Source organism: Myotis daubentonii, chromosome 6 (assembly GCF_963259705.1).
Source record: "Myotis daubentonii chromosome 6, mMyoDau2.1, whole genome shotgun sequence".
NCBI lineage: Eukaryota > Metazoa > Chordata > Mammalia > Chiroptera > Vespertilionidae > Myotis > Myotis daubentonii.
Genome location: NC_081845.1, coordinates 57,779,612 through 57,804,704, shown reverse-complemented (window position 1 = coordinate 57,804,704; position 25,093 = coordinate 57,779,612). Strand labels below are relative to the sequence as shown.

The following is a 25,093-nucleotide window of genomic DNA, read 5'->3' as shown; positions in this document are numbered from 1 at the left end:
TGTAGCGTCTTGAGATTTTGCCCTACTTACAAACTGACAAACAAGCCTGTTACTCTTTCATGGATACTGGCAAAGGGGATGAGATCCCTGGGTCAGAGAGAAAGGACTTTGTTACTCACGGTAGAAGCGGTGGCCAGAGCTTCACAGTCACTTGCTTTGGGTCTCCATGTTCCCCAAGTTTAATGGAAGGGCTCATGATGGGTGTCTGCAAACAAAATGGGTTGCATTGAGAGGACCGAAACACTGAGCTTGGGGATTTACCGCTTTTGCAGTAAGTGGAAGAAAGCCTGGCCTTTCTTTTGGAGAAGACAGTCCCGGATCTGCAAACACAACCCTGATAAGTGGTGTAGTTAAAAGTAGTAAGAGCCTTGCATTCTTGGCAAACCCAGCAAGAATGTGCAGAGGCACCCATGGCCCATGGCTGATTGCCTCTCCTAATAACTATCATTTAAATTAAATGGAGAAACAAACCCACATGGTGATATGGCCTAATGTTGCCCATCAGTTTTCCCACTACTTCCAAAGACTGATATTGGATTCATCCCATTACAGAAAGTAAAATGTTTTCCAAACATTTTGGCACTTTCTAAATACTTAAGTACTTCGATAGCCACTTATTCCATAAATCGGTGTTAAAGAAAGGCTGTTAAACAAGGTGGTCATCCAACCATGGGCACCAATCAATCAGAACAGAAGGTGGCTATAAACAATAAATACACATGATCATGCAGCTGCTAAATTCTACTAAGATTGAGCTCATGCTTAACTTAAGATATAAGAAGTTGAACATCAAGAATGTGCTGGAGTATATAAAAAATGCACAGCATTTGCCTTATAGGTAGGAAGACGTGCAAATACATGTGAGTGATCACATTCCTAGTCTGTTTGATCTAATTCAATGAGAAGTCAAGCCAGAAAGTAATTTTATAACCCCAACCTCCCCTGTTGTTATTTTTCCCATTTTTAAATGAATATAAGAAAACCGCACAGAAATAAGTCAAGGTAAAGTAGGGTTTCAGCTAAAAGGAATTTTCCAGAGAGCAGCTGTTTGAGAACGGTCAGAAAATTATTTTAATTAAAAATAAGAATAATTTGGGGGGATGATCTTTATAGTCTCAGGGAAGTGTTATGAGTGACTAAAGCCCTGGGGGCAGTGGGCCTTGAGGTACTTCTTTTACATACTGTCAATGGAGTTTTTCCGGTTAGTCTCTCCAGGAGGTTAGAGATAATTGACAGTCTGAAAAATTTTGCAAAGAAACTATGTCATTTTCCTTCTCATTTGGAGGAAATGCTAAGGCCCATGTATGGCGCGCAGGTACTCAATCAGCCACTTATCAACCCCAAAACATCTCAAGGAGAAAGGTCTGCTTACTTTCCTCTCATCCTCTAATGAAAATTATTTTATTATTTGTTTATTGGGAGCCAAATACAACTACATCTTGCCTCATGACTCTAGAGCAGGGGTGGGCAAACTTTTTGACTCGAGGGCCACAATGGGTTCTTAAACTGGACCGGAGGGCCGGAACAAAAGCATGGATGGAGTGTTTGTGTGAACTAATATAAATTCAAAGTAAACATCATTACATAAAAGGGCACGGTCTTTTTTTTTTTTAGTTTTATTCATTTCATGCGGCCCGCGGGCCGTAGTTTGCCCATGGCTGCTCTAGAACATCCCAATAAGAAAGACACAAATGACTTAGTTTGGAGAGTGGGGGGAAAAAAGTACAAAAGTGAAATGTTGTGAGATTCACTAAGTGCCAGTTGTATGGTAGGACGATGCCTGAACAATAATCTTTAGAGCTATGTTCATTCAAATTATCTGAAAAACTGTCTGTATCTCTACTTCATAAACCTGGAACCCCTGAGTCACTAGAGAGCCAAGAAACAAACCAAAATACACCTCAAGTCTTCATTATGCCCCTGCTACCACCCATTCCCAGCCTTAACATAAAGAGAAGAACATTTACCAGACACCATGTGAGGTATTTTTACATATTGTATCATTTTATCACCACAATAACCCTACAGGGTGATTTATTATTTCTGTTATACAGATTTTAAAAAAATCATACTTCATGAACTCTTCAGAATTTTATAAGCATAAAAGCTGAAAGGGAAATATTTTAATTGCAGCATGCTTATTTGGGTTTTTCAATTTAGAATTGGTTTTATATTAAATTACATGTTTGAGGCACAGGAGTGGAAGAAGGGACGCTAATCTTTTTACTATTTATGAGTTCTTAGATCTTAACCTGCCCTGGTGAAGTGCGAAGTATGGTGATATCTTAGTATTTGTGGCTGCCTTCACAAATTATCACACACTTGGGGGCCCAAGACATTTAGGCTTCATTCCTGTTTTGGGGGGAAAATCACTGCTTGTTGTTTTCTATTAAGACACATAGAAAGGTGTTTTACATATCAAAGAATTCAACATTTTTAACTTCCAATTACATAAGGTTCATTTATTAAGTAATTCTCCTGCTTCCCAAAATGGTTTGATGATTTATGAATGGCCAGAGATGGTAAGGTTTTCAAATAAAAGGTGCTACATCAATTGAAAATACCTGCAGTATTTTCATTTATTGAAATAAAGCATAGCAGCGAGGTGCTTTGTAACTCAGAAATGTGGGTTGTGATGTAGATGTTGCAGCCTGTTTCTGTAACTTCATTTTTCTACTGTCCATTGTGGAAAGAGATAAGATGGTGCTAGTAAGCAACTCATAGTTCACTTGACTCAAATTTCTTAATCATCAAAATACAAAATTATCACAGAATTGGAAATCTGAAAAGAAATCACCATCTTCCATAGACTCTTCAAGGAGTGAAGCATAAATGTGGACCTGATAAGAAGGAAGAAAATGCTGGTTGGCAGCATGGGTTTTGAGTTTGGATCTTAACTCTGCTACTTATTAACAGTGTGTCTTCAACTATTTCCCTAAGTTTTATACTCCCTTATCTGTAAATTGAGAACCATTATTACTATCAGAGAGGGCTGCTTTCAGAATTAAACATCACAATATATGGAAAGTGGCTAGCAAAGTGCTGGGTTTATTTTAAGAGGTTATTCATGGGAGCTGTTCTGTTTAGTGAGCTTTTTCTCTCTTCCATTGTGCTGCTGTCCTTGGAGACGCAGGATATTTGTGGAAGCTGGAAGCCACACTCCTACTGGGATGCCTGTTTTCTAAAGCCTTGGCTACAACATCCTCATTCATGCATCAGTAACTTTCTTTTTCCTCTGTTAGACTACAGTTCCAAGTAACGCCGGGCAGCTGAAAGTAAAAATTAGGTCAGGTGCATTGACTGCACGTCGGATGTGCTGGACATAAGAGGAAGGAGCAGAAAAGACAGAAAGAGCCATGGGAATGGTAAATTATGGAGGTTTTCCATACATAACATTAGACAAGAGCAAACTATAGATGGGTTCAAATTATCAGGAGGAATTTCTGTCCACAGATCACAGAATCAGGCAGAAGAAGCAGACCAGGTTCTTTTCCAGCTCAGCAAATCCACAGCAGGTAAAAGACTAGCAGGAGTGAAGATCGCATGCCCTCTAAGAGCCAAGGAGGTTCCTCGGAGCCCAGGTGCATGATGGGGGTGTGTGGGGGGGGGTGGAGATCCTATACTGGTGTTGAAATACAAATGCCAGGCCTGGCTGGCATCTCCTCATTCAGAGATAAGACAACAGAAAAAGAACAAGCTAAGGCCCATAAAAACATTTTCAAAATAAGAAAAAACAACAACACTGACCAATTAAAAACTGAGCAAAAGATCTCAACAGACATCTCTCACCAAAGAAGATACACAAATGGCAAATAAGCACATAAAAGGATGCTCAACAGCACATGTCATTAGGGAAATGAGTACTAACTCAACAGTAAAATGCCACCACATAGCTCTGAGAATGGCTACAATCCAAAAAACTGACGCTATGAATTGCTGGCGAGGATTAGAGGAAACGGAATACTCTTTCATTGCTGGTGGGAATTCAAAATGTTATAGCCACTTTGGAAGACAGTTTGGCGGTTTCTTACCAAGTTAAACATAATCTTACCATATAATACAGCAATAAACTCCTGTGTTCTAACTGATTTGAAGACTTATGTCCACACAAAAATCTTTATGTGAATAACTACAAAAGCTTTATTCAAATTGCCAAAAACTAGAATCAACCAAAATGACCTTTAATAGGTGAATGAATAAACAAATCGTGGTATACTTATTCAATGATAAAATATGGACTATTATTCAGTGATTACAGAAATGAGCTATAAAACAAACCAAAAAAAAAGACATGGGAGCATGTTGCTGTGTAAAAGTGCATAGTGCTGTGTAAAAGAAGATATTCTGAAAAAGCTACATATCGTATTCTTCCATTTACATGACATTAAACTATAGAAACAGTACACAGATTAATGATTGCCATATTTTAGGGGCTCGGGAAAGGGTTGAATAGGTAAAGCAAAGGGTGTTTTGGGGGGAGGGCATGGTAGAACTGTATGATACTGTAATGGTGCCTACATGACATCATGCATTTGTCAAAACATGTACAGCTTTACAGTACAAAGAATGAACCTTAATACCAAGAATGGGCAAAGGTAGGTATACAGTTAATACCATACAATAACTATAATATAATATTATAATAAATAAATAAAATAATAATACAAGAATAAACTCTGTGTTTCAACTACTCACAACCATAAAGCTACTTTTACCGACCCCTGTATGCAAATGTGAAAAATCATTTAGAAGGTGTGGAATTCCAGGATGAAATGCAGACTGTGACACAATAACCTAACTATATTAAAAATATATAAACAACCTCATTGAAGGGAGTAGGGAGAAATACACTGGCTAAGTAACTTTAAAAATTAAGGGATTCTGTAAGACTAAAGGCAAATAATTGCAAATACTCTAGTTGACAAAAATATTTTCTGTGACAATTCTGGTGAACAATTCTGAAACCACTATAATAAGTAAAATGGATTAACAAATAAGTAGGTGGATTAAGTAAATTAAGTAAAAGCAGATGATGGAAGCCAGACATCTCACTGTTGGAGTAAGAGATTACAGACCAGCAAGGGGAGAAGTCTAGGATGACTCATGAGGTAATGGGTGAGTACTGAAATCATCAGTATACACTACTGTTTTGCTTAATGTAGACACATATGGATATATATGTAGACATATGTAGATATGGGTTAGTATGCACACATGCATTTCTTTATTCTGTCAGCTGAGAGGGCCTGGAAGCTCTAGCACCTCAGTAACACGTTTAGTGCCCAGATCTTGTTCTCTATCACCATTCTCAAGAAATAGCTCATTTTTAGGACTCGAGCAAGAAATATACAAAATGAACTTGCAGCACCTGTAGTTCCAGAAAGTAAAAATCTGCTAAAACTAAATAAATAACCCGCAATTATATGGAGGTGTCAAAAAGACACAGGAGCCGATTCAAAATGCTCCCAATAATGAATGAAACAAACTGAGCAATAAAATAAGTTAAGTCACACTGAATTGTACCCCAAAGTATAAAAGAAATAGTCATGAGTCCATCCTGATATAAATAAAAAATGGGTTGAATGGATGAATGAGTGAAGAGAGGAGAACAGACAAACCTCCCATGCAGAAGACTCCAAATAATCTCTGTAGGTTCTCTTCTCTCCGGAAGGTGCAGCAAAACTCCCCATTCCCTCAGTGTGGGCTGTGCACAGGAAGGGCTTCCCGAAGAGGACAGTGTGGGAAGGCTGGGAAAGAGTAATTTGACAGGGGAAACCTGAGAAACACTACCTCAGCCAGGTGATTGAGGTTACTATTAACAGTAATAAGCATATGAATAGTCTATACCCTTGATACATTATGATCAGAATGGCCCTTCCTCCCTTACACCCACGACCCCAGTTTAATCATGAGAAAAATATTGGACTGATATAAACTGAGGAACATCCTACAAAATACCTGACCAGAACTCTTCAAACCCATCAAAGTCATCAAAAACATTTTTAAAAATCAAGAAACTGGTACAGCCAACAGGAGTCTAAGGAAACATGATGATAAACTGTAATGCAGTACCCTGGACGGGATCCTGCCTTAAGTCAGGCATTTAGCCCCCACCTACATCTCTAATCTTTGGAGTTAGAGTCCAGAGAACCTTCTGTGGTTCACAAAACACTCCAACCCTTGTGCCTCTGGCTATGTAGGCTGCCAGCTCTGGGGAATCTTGCACCCTGCTGGAAAGCTGGAGAGATGAAGTTCATCTCTTGGCATGCCCCTGCCCCCACCACATACACAGCCTTTCTCTGGTCCAGTGCTTACTGCACTTAGCAGTTTTTATTTATTTGCAACTCAGAGTTTGGAGTATTTCCTAATTTCATCAAAGACAAGTTTGTTATTTCTCATTCCCTGTTTTTTTCTAAAAGTTGGTGTTTACATGGAGAAAGGGACCAAAAGATCGTTATCCTAACATCTTTAATCAGAAAGTCAATATTACTTGAATTTCCAAGAAGAGTAAGCATTAAAAAGAAAAGTTAACTGCAATGCTCAGCCCTCTTTTCCCTGTTTCCCACGATCTTATTAGTTTTACATTTTAAGACCACATAGATTGCAATGGTATGTTGTGGTGCTTTTTGAACTTTAAGGCAGTCAGAACAATAATATCCTATAGACATATCAACATAATAGCAACTGCTGAAACACAAGGTACAACCAATCTATATTCCCTGAAATTTTGTCAAACTTCTGGTTAGCAGGGGGGGAAAAAATCTAATACATCGGCAGGTGATTTTTTCAATATTCTTCCTAGACTGTACAATAAAATTCCCATATTTAAGTGTTTGCATTGCCCAAAATAGTACTTTTACATTAGATTATTTATACCTACTATATGCGAGGTATGAAGCTTTAGGAACCAGTTGAATTTGAGTTTTTAAATTTTATTGAAAATAGCAGATAAGAGTTGATATTGCCATCAAAATTTTCCCCAAATTCTTTTTGTTGTACATTTTCTTTCCTTTCCCATGTATGCACTTGGTATAAGTTAAACGAGAGGACTCAAAAAATAACAATCCTATCTAATAAAAGACAAAAGGGTAATTGACTGTACCTTCACTACACTTCCCATTGGCTAATCAGGGCAATATGCAAATTAACAGCCAACAAAGATGGCGGCCAGCAGCCACACAGCTGAAGGGAGCAGGAGGTTTGCTTGCTCCAGTGATGGAGGAAGCCAAGGTTCCCTGCCTGCTGCGGCCTGGCTCTGAGCTCTGAAAGCAACTAAGTTTCAATTATAGAAGCTAAACAAACCCAGATACCTGCTTTCAGCAGGCCGTGGCCTCAGAGCTGGAGTGAGCGGCTCTTAGCTCCAGTGACAGCAACAAAGTTTCAATTATAGAAGGTAAATAAATCCCAGAATTAAGAAAAAAAGGAGAGGCTGGGAGCTTCAGTTGCTGGCCAGCCTGAAAACAGCCCTCAGCCCCTCACCCAGACTGGCCAGGCACCCCAGTGGGGACTCCCACCCTAAAGGGGGTGTGGCCAGCCTGAAAACAGCCATCAACCCCTCACCCAGGATGGCCAGGCACCCCAGTGGGGACCCCCACCCTGAAGGGGGTGTGGCCAGCCTGAAAACAGCCATCAACCCCTCATCCAGGCTGGCCAGGCACCCAAGCGGGACCCCTACCCTGATCCGGGACACCCTTCAGGGAAAACCAGCCAGCCCCCACCTGTGCACCAGGCCTCTATCCTATATAGTAACAGGGTAATATGCAAACTGACCCTAACAGCAGAAAGACTGGGAATGACTGGTCACTATGACACACACTGACCACCAGGGGCAGATGCTCAATGCAGGAGCTGCCCTCTGGTGGTCAGTGTGCGCCCACATGGGGGAGCTCTGCTCAGCCACAAGCCAGGCTGATGGCTGCCAGTACAGCGGTGGTGGTGGGAGCCTCTCCTGCCTCCTCAGCAGCGCTAAGGATGTCCGACTGCAGCTTAGGTCTGCTCCCTGCTGCCAACTGGACATCCCCAGAGGGCTGTCGGGCTGCCAGAGGGATGTCTGATTGCCAGCTTAGGCCCAATCCCCTGGGGAGCAGGCCTAAGCCAGCAGGTGGTCATCCCCTGAGGGGTCCTAGACTGTGAGAGGGCACAGGCCAGGCTGAGGGCCCCCCACCGAGTGCACAAATTTTTGTACACCGGGCCTCTAGTATGTGATAAACACACTGCACCAAGTTATCAATTTACATTTATGGCCTTTATCTGCTAAAGATGCTTTGAAGATTAAAAACAGTAACCAAGATCCTTTTTCAAAGAAAGGTATACAGGCATGAGATTCAACTATCTCAACTCTCTGTAGGAAAGATTTAATGGAAAAGAAAATATTATCCTATAACAATTTACTTATTTTCAAACCTTGTACCCCTTGAATAAGTAAAGATAGCTCTATGTGAGCCTTCCTCATATTTACATGTAGATCACACTGCTGTCAGAGCAGTGCTGGGTGCTAAGGGAGTGTGTGTTCTGTGTATACACAGGCTGTGCGCTCTTTTGGGGGAGAGTACAGAATGCTGCACGTGTTGGTCAGAATAGCTATGTAGGGCTCACTGAGGGTACAGGCCTATAGTAACATGACTAACCCCCAACCCCACCAGATGTGAACATGACTATATAGTTAGGATTGGTTTATGGCTGGAGCTGCCTGGAAAAGACGGACCCTGGGTGGGAGACATAAATTAGTATTTTCTCCTGTGGGGAAGAGACAGGGATGAACAAGTGAGCTGCTAACCTAGACGTGTCCTCCCACTGAGGCCTCAGTTAAACTTGTTTAAAAGCATTTTTAATAAAAATTAAATAGAGTTTCAGGTTCTGGAAAAGGACCCCTTTAAAATTAGTTACACTTTAAGAAAGCCTATATACACTACATAAGTGATATTTCAGAAAATCTATTATGGGAAAATATTAGTTCAGCTGAGGCAATAGGGAATAAAAGCTCCATTTGGCAATAAATCTTACATAAACAAACAAAAAAGGCACACACAAAACCAAGGAATAATTTCAGGCCTCACTTCTTCATGATGAAAGGGATTTTTCAATGCTTCTATTACACATTCATTAATTAGAATTAGTAGCTGAGAATTGAAGTAAGCTTATACTAGACAGATGGTGTAAGCCCAACAGCATGAACTCATGCTACAGAAATAAAAATGTGTCTTTGTAAACATCCATTAAGCATTAATCTCAAATTCTACAAACTACTAACACAATGTGGAACTTTTTTATGTAAGCCAAGTAAAACAGTGAAAGCAGGATTCACCTCTTCTCTAAACAAAAATGAAAAAGTGAATTGTGTGTCAGAGACGGTTCTTTTTTTGTATACATATGCTCAAACAGCATTTTTCAAATAGTTATCTGTGAACCGACATTTGATGTCATCATACTCTCACCCTTGATGAAGATTTAATGGAAATATTTAATAGCACTTGTAAAGCATCATATCTTATTGTGAGAACAAAGACTTCATGAGGTAAGCATTATTTAAAGCTTAGAGAGAATTAAATTGTCCAAGATGTCATGTCTAGAACTCATGTCTAGATCTCAAAACTCTAAATACAATAGTATTTTCACACTACACATTGATGCATTCTTTTTTCTTAAGTGAATAGTTTTGTTTTTGTTTTTTTAAAATATATTTTATCGATTTTTTACAGAGAGGAAGGGAGAGGGACAGAGAGCCAGAAACATCGATGAGAGAGAAACATCGATCAGCCGCCTCCTGCACACTCCCCACTGGGGATGTGCCCGCAACCAAGGTACATGCCCTTGACCGGAATCGAACCCGGGACCCTTGTAAAATCGAACCCACAGGCCGACGCTCTATCCACTGAGCAAAACCGGCCAGGGAAAGTGAATAGTTTTTATTCCAACAAACTGTTTTCTTTACTTTTTCTCTTTATTTAAAAAAATCTTCATCTTTAGTCTTTATTTTTTCAAACTCAAACAACAGATCACAAAATCTCTTCCTCCAGCTCTACACTAATGTGCTCATTCAACTGTCAAACAAATGTAGCAAGTGCCAGCCATTCTCCTGGCACTGTGCAGGGACCAATAATGAGGACACCTGCCCTTACACTCATTTTGTTAATGTTAGAAGAAACTGTTGAGACTCATGTACACTGCCCATGATATGCCTACAAAGAGCTGGCATGCAGTAAGTAGTAAGGAGGAAATAATTTAAGTCGCACAGCTAGTTGTCCCTTCCCAACAGGTAGAATCTGGGAAACTGGACTGAGCCAGAACATCAGGTTTGAACTTGGCCACAACATGTAAAACTAGGACTAGCAGAATCTTAGGTGGAACTGTGAAACAAAGATGAGCAGAACATTTGATCAGGTCATGCTGTCAAGCTAAAAGGGTGTGGAGAGGCAAACTAAACATATCTGAGTAAAAATGAGGAGAGCCTTGGTCGGTGTGCCCAGTAGTTAGAGCGTCAGCCTGATCACTGAAAGGCCACATTCCCGATCCAGGCCCCAGTCCAGGCACATGCGGGAAGCAACCAATCGATATATCTCTCACATCAATATTTCTTTCTCTCTCTTTCTCTCTCTCTCTCTCTCTCTCTCTCTCTATCTCTATCTCTATCTCTATCTTTCTCTCTCTCTCTCCCCTCTCTCTCGCTCTCTCTCGCTCTCTCCTTCCACCTCTCTCCCTCCTTTCCACTCTTTCTAAATATCAATGGAAAAAATATTCTCCAGTGAGGATTAACAAACAAAAAAAGAAGAAAAAAAAAGGAGGAGATATAAGGCAAAACTTGATAGAACTGCAAAGAAATATAGATGAATCTACAATTATAGTTGGAGACTTCAACACCCCTCTATCAGTAATGGACAGATCTAGCAGGCAGAAAATTATTAAGGATGTAATTGAACTCTACACCATCATCAATCAAGTTATCTAATTGACGTCCATAGACTACACCATCCAACAACAGTATAATACAATTTCTTCTCAAGCTCACATGAGAGACTCACCAAGTCAGACCACATTCTGAGGCATAAAACACACCTTAACAAATTTTAGAGTAAAATCATACAGTGTATGTTCTCAGACCACAGTGAAATCAAACTGCTAGTTTAATACATACCAGAAAGGTAGCTGGAAAATCCCCACATATCAGGAAATTATACAGCACATTCCTCAATAACACATAGGTCAAGAAGAAATCTCAAAAGATATTTAAAAATTTTTTAATTAAATAACAATGAAAATACAGCTTATCACAATTTATGAAATATAGTGAAAGCAGTATTTAGTGGGGAATTTATAGCATTAAATGTATATTTTATAAAAGAAGAAAGATCTAAAATCAATCATATAAGCCCCTACCTTAGGAAACTATATAAAAAAGAGAGAATTAAGTCCAAAGTAAGCAGAAGAAAAGAAAAATTTTGAGCAGAAATAACATTGAAAACAGGAAACCAAGTTAGAAACACAACAAGTTTTGAAAAGATCCTTAAAACTGTTAAGCCTCTAGCCAGGATAACTAAGGGGGGAAGAGGTGAAGAGAAAAGACAAATCACTAATATCAAAACTGAAAGAGGAAACATCACTACAGGCACCATGAACATTAAAAGATAATAAGGGAATATTGTTAAGAACATTAGACACACAAACTTGATAACTGAGATGAATGGACCAATTCTTTGAAAGCACAATCTACCAAAACTCACACAAGAAGTAATAGACCATCTATTTTTAGATTGTATCTATTAAAGAAATCAAATCAATAATTAATAACCTTCCAAAGAAGAAAGAATCAGAATCAGACAGGTTCACTAGTGAATGCTACCAAATACTTAAGAAAATATTATTCTCTAAAATCTCTTCCAGAAGGTAGAATAGAGGGAAGTCTTCTTCATTCATTTTATAAGTCCAGATTAACTCTAATACCAAAACCAGAGAAGGACATTACGAGAAAAGAAAACTATAGATCAATATCCCTCATGAACATAGATGTAAAATCCTCAACAAAATATCGATGAATGAAATGCAACAATCTACACTAATAAGAGAGAAACATGCAAATTGGTGTCACTCCACTACGCCTATCAGCCAATCAGAGTGACTATGCAAATTAACCCAACAAAGATGGCAGTTAATTTGCATATGCAGGCATGGAGCGAAGACTGAAGGTTCCGGCCAGAGTGAAGACTGAAGACTGAAGACTGAAGAGGCTTGGCTTCTCTGCAGTGGCTGGACCAAAGGCCTGCGTCCTATCCCGGGTGCCGGAGGAAAACCGGTGCCGGCAGCCAGAGGAAGGAAGGCCTATTGCACAAATCTTTGTGCAACGGGCTTCTAGCATATTAATAAGTATACACCGTAACCAAGGGAAGTGTATTTCAGCAGTGCAAGGCTGGTTCAACATTTGAAAAAACAATTAATGTAATCAGTTCCATCAACCAACTAGAGAAAACAATCACATGACTATATCAATATAAGATTCCAGGGCAGGAGGAATAGGGAAACTGAGACAAGAAAGTTAAAACAAATTGCCCAAACAGTGTGGGCAATTTGCAGCCAGCTTGTAACTAACAAACCATTATGGTCCCCAATCAAGGACACCAGAGCAAATGTCTAAAAACCTTCCTAAGAAGAGAATGCAGAAAAGGAGGAGGGAAGGGAAAAAGGGCCATTTTACTCCCTAAGCAAAGAAGCCAGCCATCTCAAGACTTGGCAAGATCAAGTGCCAGGTGTCTCTCAGGAATTATGAGAAGGCCACAACAAAGTAAAAAAGGGACCTTGAGAATTAATCTGCTCCAAAATATTCCGCAGAGGAATTCTGAGACCTATAGACATAAGGCCCCGGACCCCCACTTAACTCACTCTTCAGATCAGCTGAGAGCCCATCTGAGCTCATAAGCCAGATGTATAGGTTTGCTTCCTTTGATTTTTAATAAAGGTGCATGCTTTAATTGCTTTAATAAATTGGCTTTCACAGTGCAGTCAAGGTCTCTCTTATAAGTTCTATATAATAAAAGGCTAATATGCAAATCAACTGAACGGCAGAACAACCGGTCACTATGATGTTCACTGACCACCAGAGGGAAGATGCTCAATGTAGGAGTTGCCCCCTGGTGGTCAGTGCACTCCCACAGAGGGAGCACCGCTGAGCCAGAAGACTCATGGCTGGCGAGTGCAGCGGCAGTGGCAGGAGCCTCTCCCACCTCCCCAGCAGGCGGACATCCCCCGAGGGGTCCTGGACTGCAAGAGGGCGCAGGTTGGGCTGAGGGGCACCCCCCCTCCATTGCACGAATGTTGTGCACTGGGCCTCTAGTTCATTCATATGAGAAGACACAGATCGAGGTTGGGAATAGCCCTCTCCCACTGGCTCAGGAGGCTGTCTTGTCCAGAAATACCTCTCTGGTGTCCGTGAGAGGTGCCTGTAACAAATAGATGCAGGAAAGATATTTGGTAAAAGTCAAACACTCATTCGTGATCAAAACTCTTAGCAAACTAAGATAGAAGGGAACTTCCTCAAGTTGGCAAAGAACATCCATAAAAAAATCCACAGTAAACATCAGGCTTCACATTAGAAGCTTTCCTGCTAAAATCAGGAAAAGGGCATAAATATCCTCTCTCACCACTGCATTTCAGCTTCATCTTGGGAGTCCTAGCTACTGCAATAGAACAAGAAAATTAAATATAAGGCATGTGAATTGGAAAGGAGGAAATACAACTGTTTTATTTACAGATACCATTTGTCTATGTAGAAATGCTAAAGAATGGGGGATGGGGGAACACCTGGAATAAGCAATTATAACAAAGTTGGAAAATATGAGATTAATATACAAAAGTCAATTGCTTTCCTATACAGTAGCAATGAACAATTGGAATTTTTTTAAAATATATTTTATTGTTTTTTTACAGAGAGGAAGGGAGAGGTATAGAGAGTTAGAAACATTGATGAGAGAGAAATTTTGATCAGCTGCCTCCTGCACACTCCCCACTGGGGATGTGCCCGCAACCAAGGTACATGCCCTTGACCGGAATCGAACCCGGGACCTTTCAGTCCGCAGGCCGACGCTCTATCCACTGAGTCAAACCAGCTAGGGCTGAACAATTGGAATTTAAAATTAAAAAAACAAAATACCATTTACATTAATATCCCCCACCCAAAATAGGTATAAATCTAACAAAATATGTATGCGATCTACATGAAATAAACTATAAAACTCAGGAGAAAGGAATCAAAGAAGAACTAAATAAATGGAGAGATATTCCATGTTCATGTACAGGAAGGCTGAATATTGTTACGATGTCAGTTCTTTGCAACTTGATAGACAGATACAATCCAATCCAAATCAAAATCCCAGCAAGCTATGTTGTGCATATCAATAAATTTATTCTAAAGCTTATATTGAGAGGCAAAAGGCCCAGAATAGTCAACACAATATTGAAGAAAGAACAAAGTCAGAGGACTGACATTACCCAACTTCAAGTCTTACTATAAGACTAGAGTAATCAAGACAGTGAAAGAACAAATCAATGAAAGAGAGTAGAGAGCCCAGAAATAAATTTTAAAAATGTAGTCAACTGATCTTTGACAAAGAAGCAAAAGCAATTCAATGGAGAAAGGATAGTCTTTTAACAAATGGTGCTGAAACTACTGGACTTCCACATGGAAGAAAATAACCTAAACACAGACCTTGCACCCTTCAAAAACTTAACTCAAAATGGATCACAAATATAAATGTAAAATGCAAAACAATAAAACTGCTAGAAGATAACATAGGAGAAAATCTTGATGCCAAAAGTTCTTTGGCAATAACTTTTTAGATATAATACCAAAAACATGATCCATTAAAAAAAAATAATTAATAAGCTTGATTTCTGTAAAATGTCTTCTCTGCAAAAAACTTCCTCTCTGTGAAAGCCAATTTCGAGAAATGAGAAGACAAGCCACTGACCAGAAGAAAACCATTGCAAAAGACATCTACATACATAAAAGCCAAGAGACTAGAACAATGGAATGACTGGAACAACTGGAATGACCAGTCACTATGATACGCACTGTGGTGTCCCCAATCACATCCCCCCAGCCTCCTGCAGCCCCTCCCCCCAGTCAGCCCCATCCCCAACCGGCCCCCCTATTGGAGGCAGAGCTAGCCGACCTCTCGCGGCACCCCCACCCCCACCCCAGCCAGCTTGGCTCCAAACAGCCCCCATCAGGGCAGACCGGCCTGACTCCACTCATGCACGAATTTGTGCACCAGGCCTCTAGTATCTGATAAATGACTGTTATGTAAAGTATACCAAAAACTCCTAAAAGTAAACAATAAAAAAACAAACAACATATTTTTTTAATGGGCAAAAAATATAAACAGACACCTTACCAAAGAAGATATACAGATGGCAAATAAGCTCACAAAAAGATACTCAACATCATACATCATTAGGGAATTATAATCTAAAGCAAAAATGAGATACCTCATACACCTATCAGAATGTCTAAAATTTAAAACACTACCACCAAATGCTGACAAAAGCAACAGGAACTCTCTCCTTCATTGCTGATGGAAATGCAAAATGGTAGAACCACTTTGGAGAACAATGTAGCAGCTTCTTGTAAAACTAAAACATAATCTTTATCATATAACCCAGTAATTGCATGCCTTGGTATTTACCCAAATGAGTTAATAACTTATGTTTACACAAACATGCACATGGATGTTAGTAACAGCTTTATTCATAATTGTCAAAACTTGGAAGCAACCAACAAGTCCTTTAGTAGGCAAGTGGGTAAACTGGTATATCTATACAGTGGAGTTACAGTTAGCACTAAAAGAAATAAACTATCAAGCCATGCTAAGACATGGAGGAATCTTAAATGCATACTGCTAGGTGAAAGAAGCCAATATAAGAAGGCTACATGCTGTATGATTCTAACTATATGACATTATGGAAAAGGCAATCTATGGGGGGGCAGGTGTTAGAGGGGAGGTGGAGCCCAGAGGATCTTTAGGATGGTGTACTATTTGTGTTATACTACCATGGCAGATACGTGTCATTATACATTTGTCAAGACCCATAGAATATACAACACCGAGAGTAAACCGTAATGTAAACTATGAATTTGGGGTGATTATAATGTTCAATGTGGGTTGTAACAAGGGTACCAGTCTGGTGCTGGATGTTGACAGTTAGGGAGGCTGTGTATGTGAGGGGAGAAGAGGTATATGGAAAGTCTGTGTACCCTCTACTCAATTTTTCTATGGATCTAAGACTGTTCTAAAAAAATAAAGTCGAGAGAGAGAGAGAGAGAGAGAGAGAGAGAGAGAGAGAGAGAGAGAATGAATGTTAGGCCCTGGAGGATTCCCTGGATTAAAGGCAGTCTCTTCAGTGGATAGTGCATTTGTTAATTTGCTTCCACTGCCTGGAGAGGGATAGGGCTGGGGAGGAGATGTCAGTGCACTGACCTAAATCATATTACAGAGGTTTCTTGTATCAAAAACAGCTAGAGATTTGAGACCTAGTCTACCACTTCAATCTGTGGCCTTGGTGAGTTACTGAGCTTCAGGCTCCTTGTCCTTATAAAGATCATTGTGAGTCTCAAGTAAGTGACAGTGGGAAAGTTCTCAGTAACATAAATCACCATTCTCATGGAAGACTGAAACCATAAATGGGTACAGTGCAGAGATCAGTGAAACAATCCCAGTCTCTCAAGAAAAGGGCCTGAAATGGCCAGGTAGTGGCAAGGATTTGGGGAGAGTCAACTAGTTTGGATGAGTGATTTCTTAGGGAGAAGTTGACTTTTGGATTTTTCTATTTGTGGTCCAGAAAAAAAAAGGGGGGGGGGTGTCACTCAGAAACAGGACAAGTTAAAAGGGGCATGCAGTTTTTCCTGGAGGTGATGAGTTAGGTTTATACAGGCCAGATTTTAGTCTCCAAGTGGAAACATCCACTGAATAATTTAAAATGTGTGACAGAGACTCAGAAGAGAGATTGAGGCCGGAGATACGGAGGTGGAAGCCATCTGCTTCAAGCTGATAGATGAAGGCACAAGCACCGAGACTCTCTGCAGGCAAAGAGCAGAGAAAAGCTGGGAACAAACCCCTCTGTGGCTGACGGCGCCTGAACCGCTGTCCCCTTAACGGCAGGTGGGCTGTAAAACAGTTGCCGGTAAGCATGGCCCTTTAAGTCTTCCTCCTCCAATTAATCCTGAGGTAATTAATCAAATACGACAAAACTTTCAGAGACTTATTCTCTTTCTGTACTAATCATCTCTCCTTTCCAGGCCCTTCTCGAAAGTCTTCATGGGATGGTTTGACAAGCCTGCTAGGAGCTTTTCCTAGATGTCACCTTCAGTAAATATCTGCCAGCGAAAGCCTTCAAGTGTGTGCGATCTAACAAGACGGACTCTGAAAGCAGTTATTGAAACAGGACCCGCGGACGGGACAGCTTGTGATAACTGCTCTGGGATGATGACAGGCACCCATTTCAAGGCTTTTTCCAAGTTATGTTTTTGTTTTAACCTCATTAGCTCTGAGGTTCTTACCACTGTATGAGTTCCATTCCTCCCCCATCTGACTACTGCCAGAGCCAACAATGGTCCTGTCCTGTCTGGTCCCAGTGTGTCGTAGGCTTTCTGTCATGGGCACGTTCACAACCCTTTCCATTGCAAGGACAATGGATGTCCAGAATCTGACCACTCAGAGAGAAGTTTGGGTTTTCCTTTATGACTGATTCTGTTCCTTATAGCTTTGCTAATTTATACTCAGACTTTGAGCTAACAAGGTTTCTGGAGTTTGGTTCAGTTTGGTTTCTTTGGCCCATGCCTTGAGCAAATGAATAAAGCGATGCATTTCATCCTCCTGGTTCATTCCCCTGCGCCAGGCTCCCACCCACTGCAAGCACATCTTGCAGCCCGCTGCCCTGAGCCTCCTGAGGGAAGACGGGCATGGGCCAGGGTGCTCAGAGGAACTGGAGCCAAGTGCTCCCATCACCCAACGAGGCATCCGCAGGAGGCCTTGGTTCAATGTAGGTCCACAAGTGTGAACTTGGGAAATGTTCTCACTCACAGAAATAAACACCAGTTCCCTATGTGCCCCAAGCGACACCCTTACACTTCCTATAAACTAAAAAAAGGCCCCAAAGAGGCTAAGAAGCATTATGTGAAATACAGTCTTTAAGTGACTCAGAGCCCTTTTCTACTTTTCGAACATCAGCTCATTATCCAAGCACATTTAATCATTTCCTGTGTGTGGAGCTGGGCGAGGCATTTTACAAAGCTAATTTAACAGACACTGTGCCTAACCTCTAGGCACCTATGATTCAAGAAAGATGATGCCAGGGGAGACAGAGGAACTAATTCAGGACATAAAGGAAATTGAATGAGTACTACACAACTGGGCACACGGACTACAAAAGTAAATGCGTTACTGGGTCTCCACTGGCAGCAATGGGACTATCCACCCTGCCTGGGGATTCCAAAAGTTTCTAACTTAAGTTTATTAAAGTTCATTGTGACTGTTACTTATCTTTTCAATCCTGTACACTCACTGATAGGAGACAGCTGAGCCCAACAGAAGTGGATAACAGACAATACATTCCTGTCCTTCCATTCTGCAGATAGAGCTCCCCAGGGGTGGACACATACCCTTAAAGGCAGGTCCCAACCCTTTTTTAACTCACTCAGGCCCAAGTTCTGTATGTCTTTGCTTACCTGGCTCTAGTCTGTTTGATGATCCAAAGTTGAGATCTACTCTGCCTTTTCTAGACGTTCTTCCTAGAATCATCGGCCTACCCACAGAGGGTGGGTTTCTCTACTTCGCTCCCAATAATGCACCTACTTCCGACAGGTAGTAGCTAAGCACAGTAACTAAAGTCAATGAAAGGGCTGGAGTCACCATGGTCACCACTTTAATACCAGCAGTCCCAAGGTCCCCAGAGCACTGAGAATTATATTTGGACAGAATGGATTTGATTAACTTTGCAAAGTGTGTTAGGAAAAAGAATGCTTTTGACCTGGAGTCTGAGAAAGATTTTAAAAGTAAAGGGACATTTCCTTGCTACTGCTTTGTAGAAAAGCGGACTTACTGTTGCTGTTAATAGTGGTCAGTTCTTCTGTGACGGTGCTGGAATCTGAAGCCATTGCTGCAAGTGACTCGGTAGGGCAGGGCAAAGAGGAGATCTGGCCGCTGCAGTCTCTGGCCCACAGTCTGCCCTGGCTAGTGCTTCTTATCTCCATTATAGAGCTTGCACGGTCCCTGCAGAGCCAGCTCTCCGCTGCTCCTGCCCCTGTGTGGGTCATGATCCTCTTGGGTGAGGCTGAGAACCCCAATCAGGGTTCAGCCCTCAGCCCACCCCTCTGAGCCATGCCACCTTCTTGGCGCTGCAACAGAGCTTTTCAAAGATCCAATCCTCTATAGGCCATAGACCGCAACACACCTTGCATATCTCTTCAATGGGATTATGCTTTAAAACAACAACAACAACAGAAGTTGTGGATTGCAGGAAAAGTTGGCCTTTGGCCCAGAAACATAAACCATCCCTGAAACAAGAGAGCCAAAACGCTCTGGCAACTTGCTTGAAACAGGGACAGGGAAAATACAGGAAGAAGAACTATGGTGCCCGAAGAGGTAGACTGTGAGCATACTGCGGACAAAAGGGGCGGGTGTCTAACTCTGCCAAAGGCCTAGAGATGCTTTAACAGAGAAATGACTTTAAGGGAGTCTTCAGGTATATGAAATTCACTCTACATTTGATCTTTAAGAATGCATATTTTGCAAATTAGAGATAACCTGCACACTTTTTTTTTTCTGAATCACAAATTGCACTTGAGTTGGTCCTGGAATATAAAACTCACATTTTTCACTATGTGGCAGATTTTCTAGCAATGGCAATAACAGTGACAATTACAATAAAAACACAGAATGGCATGAACTACTAAAATTTTTCTGACATCCAAGTATATACATTTTTTAGGTTTGCTTGGAGGAATTGAGGAGATCAAGTTAGTCGTTATTTTCCACTAGCCTTACTGCTCATGCCTACCATAACATGCAGAGAGACTGACACGAGGTTGAGTGATTGAGTGAAATCAGACGCATTGAACTTCCCAGGTCCAGTAATTAATACCTTGTCAAATAGGAAGACAGTGGTGCACTCACGGGGAAAAGCCCAGGAGTAATTACATGGTGGCCAGGTTAGGGCTCCGTAAGTGACACTGACTTATTGGCTCCGAGCTTCTGACATTGTCTGTAAGGATCAATTTATAATAGAACTGACTCATCTACCTTCTCATGCTAAGCCCAAGTGTATGCCCTCTGCTGAGGGGAGTCCAACTTTCTTTGGCAGATTGATGGAGTCAAAGTCTAATTAAGCCGATGATAAATCACATGGAAGCCACTGCCTATTACCTGATTCTCAGATAACCCATTCCATGTTCTGCACTGTCATTTGCCTTGTCCCTGTGCCTCTTAGAGGATCGATATAAGGACCACTCCGAACTAAATTACAATGCTTTCTTGCGGGGGAGTGAGGGGGAGAGAGACAAAAACAAAAACCTATTTTTTTTTTTTTTTTTTTTTTTGAAAACAGAACATTGGAAAGAAGGAAAAAGGGAGGAGCGAAGAGACGTACATTGAGCATCTTCAAGAACAACTAGGCTCTCTCTCTTACATGGCTGTGAGTGTTTTCCACAGTCTGTATGATCCAACCGAAGAACCAGTCCGTCAAGCAGAATCTACCTTGGACAGAATTACCCCATCGGAGAGCGCCTAAGGTTGGCCAAAAAGGAGTCAGGTCAAATGCCTGAGGAACCTATGGGGACCCATGCCAGTGGTAATCAAGAAATTGAAATTCAGGACATGCTGAAAAATTGAGAAGACCAAAAGGTGGCATGGCCAATCTATGCATTCTTGTTCTACCATGTCCCAACTGGAAGACCTGACATTTGTTACTTAACCTCCCTAAGCCTCATTTTCCTCATTTCTAAGGTAAGTAATTAAATAACAGTGTGTGTAGGTCCTAACCACAATGATGATAGATATTAGGTGCTCAATAATAGGTTGGTTATCGTCGTCACCATCGCTAAGATAGAGAGACTGAGCAGAAGCAGAAGAGAGAGCCCACACTGGGAAAACAAGAGCTATACTCTAAAACTTACCCAACTAGGAAGCTGAGTGGAAACTAAACTAAAACATATTTTTCATTAAATTTTCTAGAGCCAAAGAGATTTATATCTTATGTAATATTAGGACTAACTTCATTTTTCAAAAGTTTAATTACTCATTCTAAACCTTCATAAATTCCATTAAACGAGGTGTTTATAATACTTATTGGGTGAAGTCATATTTCATATCCTGGTATTTTAAAGGTTATTCATGACTTGATTTTATTGTGTTTTCTGAATGGCCTTACATTTTTTACAAAAGGGGTAAACATGTCAGTACTTTCCATAACAAAGTTGAGCTTATATAAAACAGCTCAGTCTTCAAATACAGGATGAGACTTAATTCCATTTTGGCTAGGTAGCATCTAGTCAGTAAATCATTCCCGAGAACAAAACACAGAAATAATAGAATAAAACCCCACCATTGACATGAGTTTTTTGAAATAGTGTCTTGAATCAGTCAAGATTTCAGAAACATCCCTCAGTTAAAATAGTAATCTCTATGGCTGTGGCATTTCTGAGATTTAAAAATACTGGTACAGCCGAAACCGGTTTGGCTCAGTGGATAGAGCGTCGGCCTGCGGACTGAAAGGTCCCAGGTTCGATTCCGGTCAAGGGCATGTACCTGGGTTGCGGGCACATCTCCCAGTGGGAGATGTGCAGGAGGCAGCTGATCGATGTTTCTCACTCATCGATGTTTCTAACTCTCTATCTCTCTCCCTTCCTCTCTGTAAAAAATCAATAAAATATATTTAAAAAAAAAATACTGGTACAGCTTCAGGAATGGGAAGTAGCTATCAAAACTAAAGAACTATTCAAGATCTGGGCACAGAAGATAATTGCCAAACAGTGGATACAATAAATCTCCTCTCAATTCCTTATCTTGTCTCAAAATATAGAAATGGAGATGGGGGGAGGATTTGGTATATTAGGACAACCTTTATATTTCCATAAAAACATTTTTTTGTTAAATATATCACCAGAGGATATATTTTCCATTGATTTTTAGAGAGAGTGGAAGGCAGGGGGAGAGACAGAAACATCAATGTGAGGGAGACACATGAACTGGTTGCCTCCTGCACTCACCCTGATCAGGGTCTGGGGTGGAGTCTGCAACCGAGATACCTGCCCTTGACTAGAATCAAACCCAATACCCTTCAGTCTGCATGCCAACACTCTATCCACTGAACCAAACTGGCTAAGGCAAAACATAATCTTTGAAAAATTCTCCATTCTATCCATACCTTCTTAAGGGCCTCCAGGTCTCCAGCATCCTGGACATTAGGAACAAGGGACGATGAGAAGAAAAGAGAGAAGGAAGAACCTGGGAGGGCCAGTCACTCTGAGGTCATAGACATCTTAGAAAAGAAGATTTTGAAATAAAACTTTTCAAAGGAGGATTCCAAGAGTTGCACTCCATCAGCATTTTTTAACAGAATCTAAAACACCATGGACTCACTGTTGGCATAGGACTCTCTAGAGAAGAGAGAAGGAAATAACCCCAGACAGACAATTTGTCTTATATTCAGGCAGGTCACTGTCATCACAGCCACTGTCCTCATGGCTGCCGCCATTGTGTGACCAAAAAGCATAGCCCCAGGAGTTGGAGGTATAACATGGAGGTCACACCCTTCAGGTCTCTCATCTTCAGGTGATAAGGATCTTGGCCTCATAGGCAGGGAAGGGCATTATATTTGATAATGGTCCCTGAGGTAAGAACAGAGACAAATATCTGACTAAAGTACAGAAACTAAAAGTCTCCCCAGTCCTAACAGTGAGAACAGTGTCTCCCTTACTTCTCTCCAAAAACTGTGTTTATTTTTCAATCCTCACCCGAGAATATGTTTTTATTGATTTGAGAAAGAGAGAGAGAGAGAGAGAGAGAGAGAGAGAGAGAGAGAGAGAGAGAGACAAACATCGATGTGAGAAACATCCATGGGTTACCTCCCGTACACATTCTGACATCCATGGGTTACCTCCCGTACACATTCTGACTGAGGATCAAACCCACAACCTTTTTGGTATATGGGATGATGTTCAACCAACTGAACCACTCTGCAGAGGTAGAAATGTTTTTCTTTGCTCATACTCTGGGACCCCAAATGAAATACACACTGGCAAAGAAATCAAGCAGGAGCTCTGAATTCTCTCCTTGGTTCTATCTCTACACTAACTCTACACTTGAACAAGTCATTTAACTAGGTTGTGGCTCAGTTTCTATATTTGTCATATGGGTACATCAATTCACTGACATTCACATCTAACCCAGAAATAAAATACTGAAATTAGCGAACCAGTTCCAGTTTGGGTGCTTAACCAGCCAGTTTATCTAAAATGACCTAACTAATAGGAACAGCTACATGATATTGTGCTGTCCTATAACATAATTTAGTACTCAACATATATAGTGTGAATATAATGTGCATATTACCCAAGGTAAACTCAACCCAAGTACCAATCAAGAATTCAAGGCAAGGGTTGTCTGCTGGGTGTTCTACTCAGCAAGTCTGCCCCCCAAATCAGCTACCATAATAACTCGAGTCATCCATATCTCAATCAACAACCAACACATGGCTAATAATTAGCTTAATGAAGATCAGCAATGGGTTTTCATTGATTAAAATAGTAGCCTGATGAATAGAATGATAAATTTTAGAAAGGGCTCTTGTTGATTAAAGGTATTATATATAGTATGGGTTGATTGAAGACATTTTGGAAGACCCCCATCCCCTACTCCTGTGCATGAATGGAGCATCAAATCCACTGAGACCTAAGGCTTCATCTTTAAGTAAAGCACCCAACTAAGTAGTCTGTGTTCAGCCATTAGTTTAGGAGGATTTTTAGTGGCCTGATATTGCCTGTAAAAGGACAGGACTCTGCTGCTTGAATCTGGTTGTGTTTGTCTCAAGTAAACTCTGCATGCAAGATGGTGGTCAGAATACACTGAAGGACAGAGAGCTGGGACTTCATTAGGCTTACATAACTGATTGTATTGCTACTTTATGCTGGCTTTCTAATTAATATTTATTCAATAAATATCTGTATGGATGGCAGCATTTCATCTGAGACCTGATTTCTTTATAAGCTGTACTAAGGCTGTGGAGGATCATTTACCATCATTCATTTCAAATTTCTCCAGTGGCTGCCTTTACCAAAAAAAAGATTGGCTTACAATATATATATATATTGCTAGCAAGCATTATAATTAAGATTGTTATAAGTGAAAGACTCCATTTTAACTGGGCCTGACTTTGACTTAATAACTTAATATCTAAAAAATTTTTATATCAGAATATGAATTCAAACAAGAGCTTGTCTTAGGTATCATCCAGGGGTATGCTACATTTGCCGCTGCTCCTCCCTCTCACTTCATTTTCACTTTGGAAGGAAGAGATGCAATATTAGACAATTACCAAGTGCAAGGTACTATGTTGGGAACTACCAAGCGAGCAGTGAGATATAACTTGGTTTGTGAGCTTAAGAAACTTTCCTGAAATGATGGTGTAAGGTGGAAGCAGGAAATCCAGGAGTCAGGAAATCCAGTCCCAACTAGCCCACCAGTACTTCCTTGGGCAAGCCCACCTACCTCTCTGAACTCCATCTCTTCATGATGGCAAAGGGGAGGGACTACATGCCCCCTTCAGTTTCTTCCATTGTAAGCTATAATTCTACTAGAGGCCCGGTGCACAAAATTCATGCAAGAGTAGGGCTTTGCAGCCACCACAGCTGCCTGGATCCCTCCCTCACAGCCACGGCTGCAGCCCTGACCTCATCTGGAAGGACTTCTGGTCTAATTAGCATATTATAGATTATCAAGGGCCATGAATTTATTACTACTAGTTCTTAGGATTACAAAGGTGGGGAAGATATGGTCCCTCCCCTAAGCAGTTCATATAATTATAGGGGGGAAAAAGGGGGAATTCATTATGATAA

The 25,093-nt window shown here is 40.8% G+C and overlaps 1 long non-coding RNA gene across 1 annotated transcript in view; it reads right to left on the bottom strand.

Annotated features, from left to right (window-relative positions):
- Positions 1–118: 118 nt before the first annotated feature.
- LOC132236487 (uncharacterized) overlaps positions 119–25,093 on the bottom strand; it is a 95,638-nt gene continuing 70,663 nt past the window's right edge. Inside the window, exon 3 of the long non-coding RNA XR_009453317.1 lies at positions 119–205. This is a non-coding gene — a long non-coding RNA (uncharacterized LOC132236487). The remainder of the gene's footprint in view (positions 206–25,093) is intronic.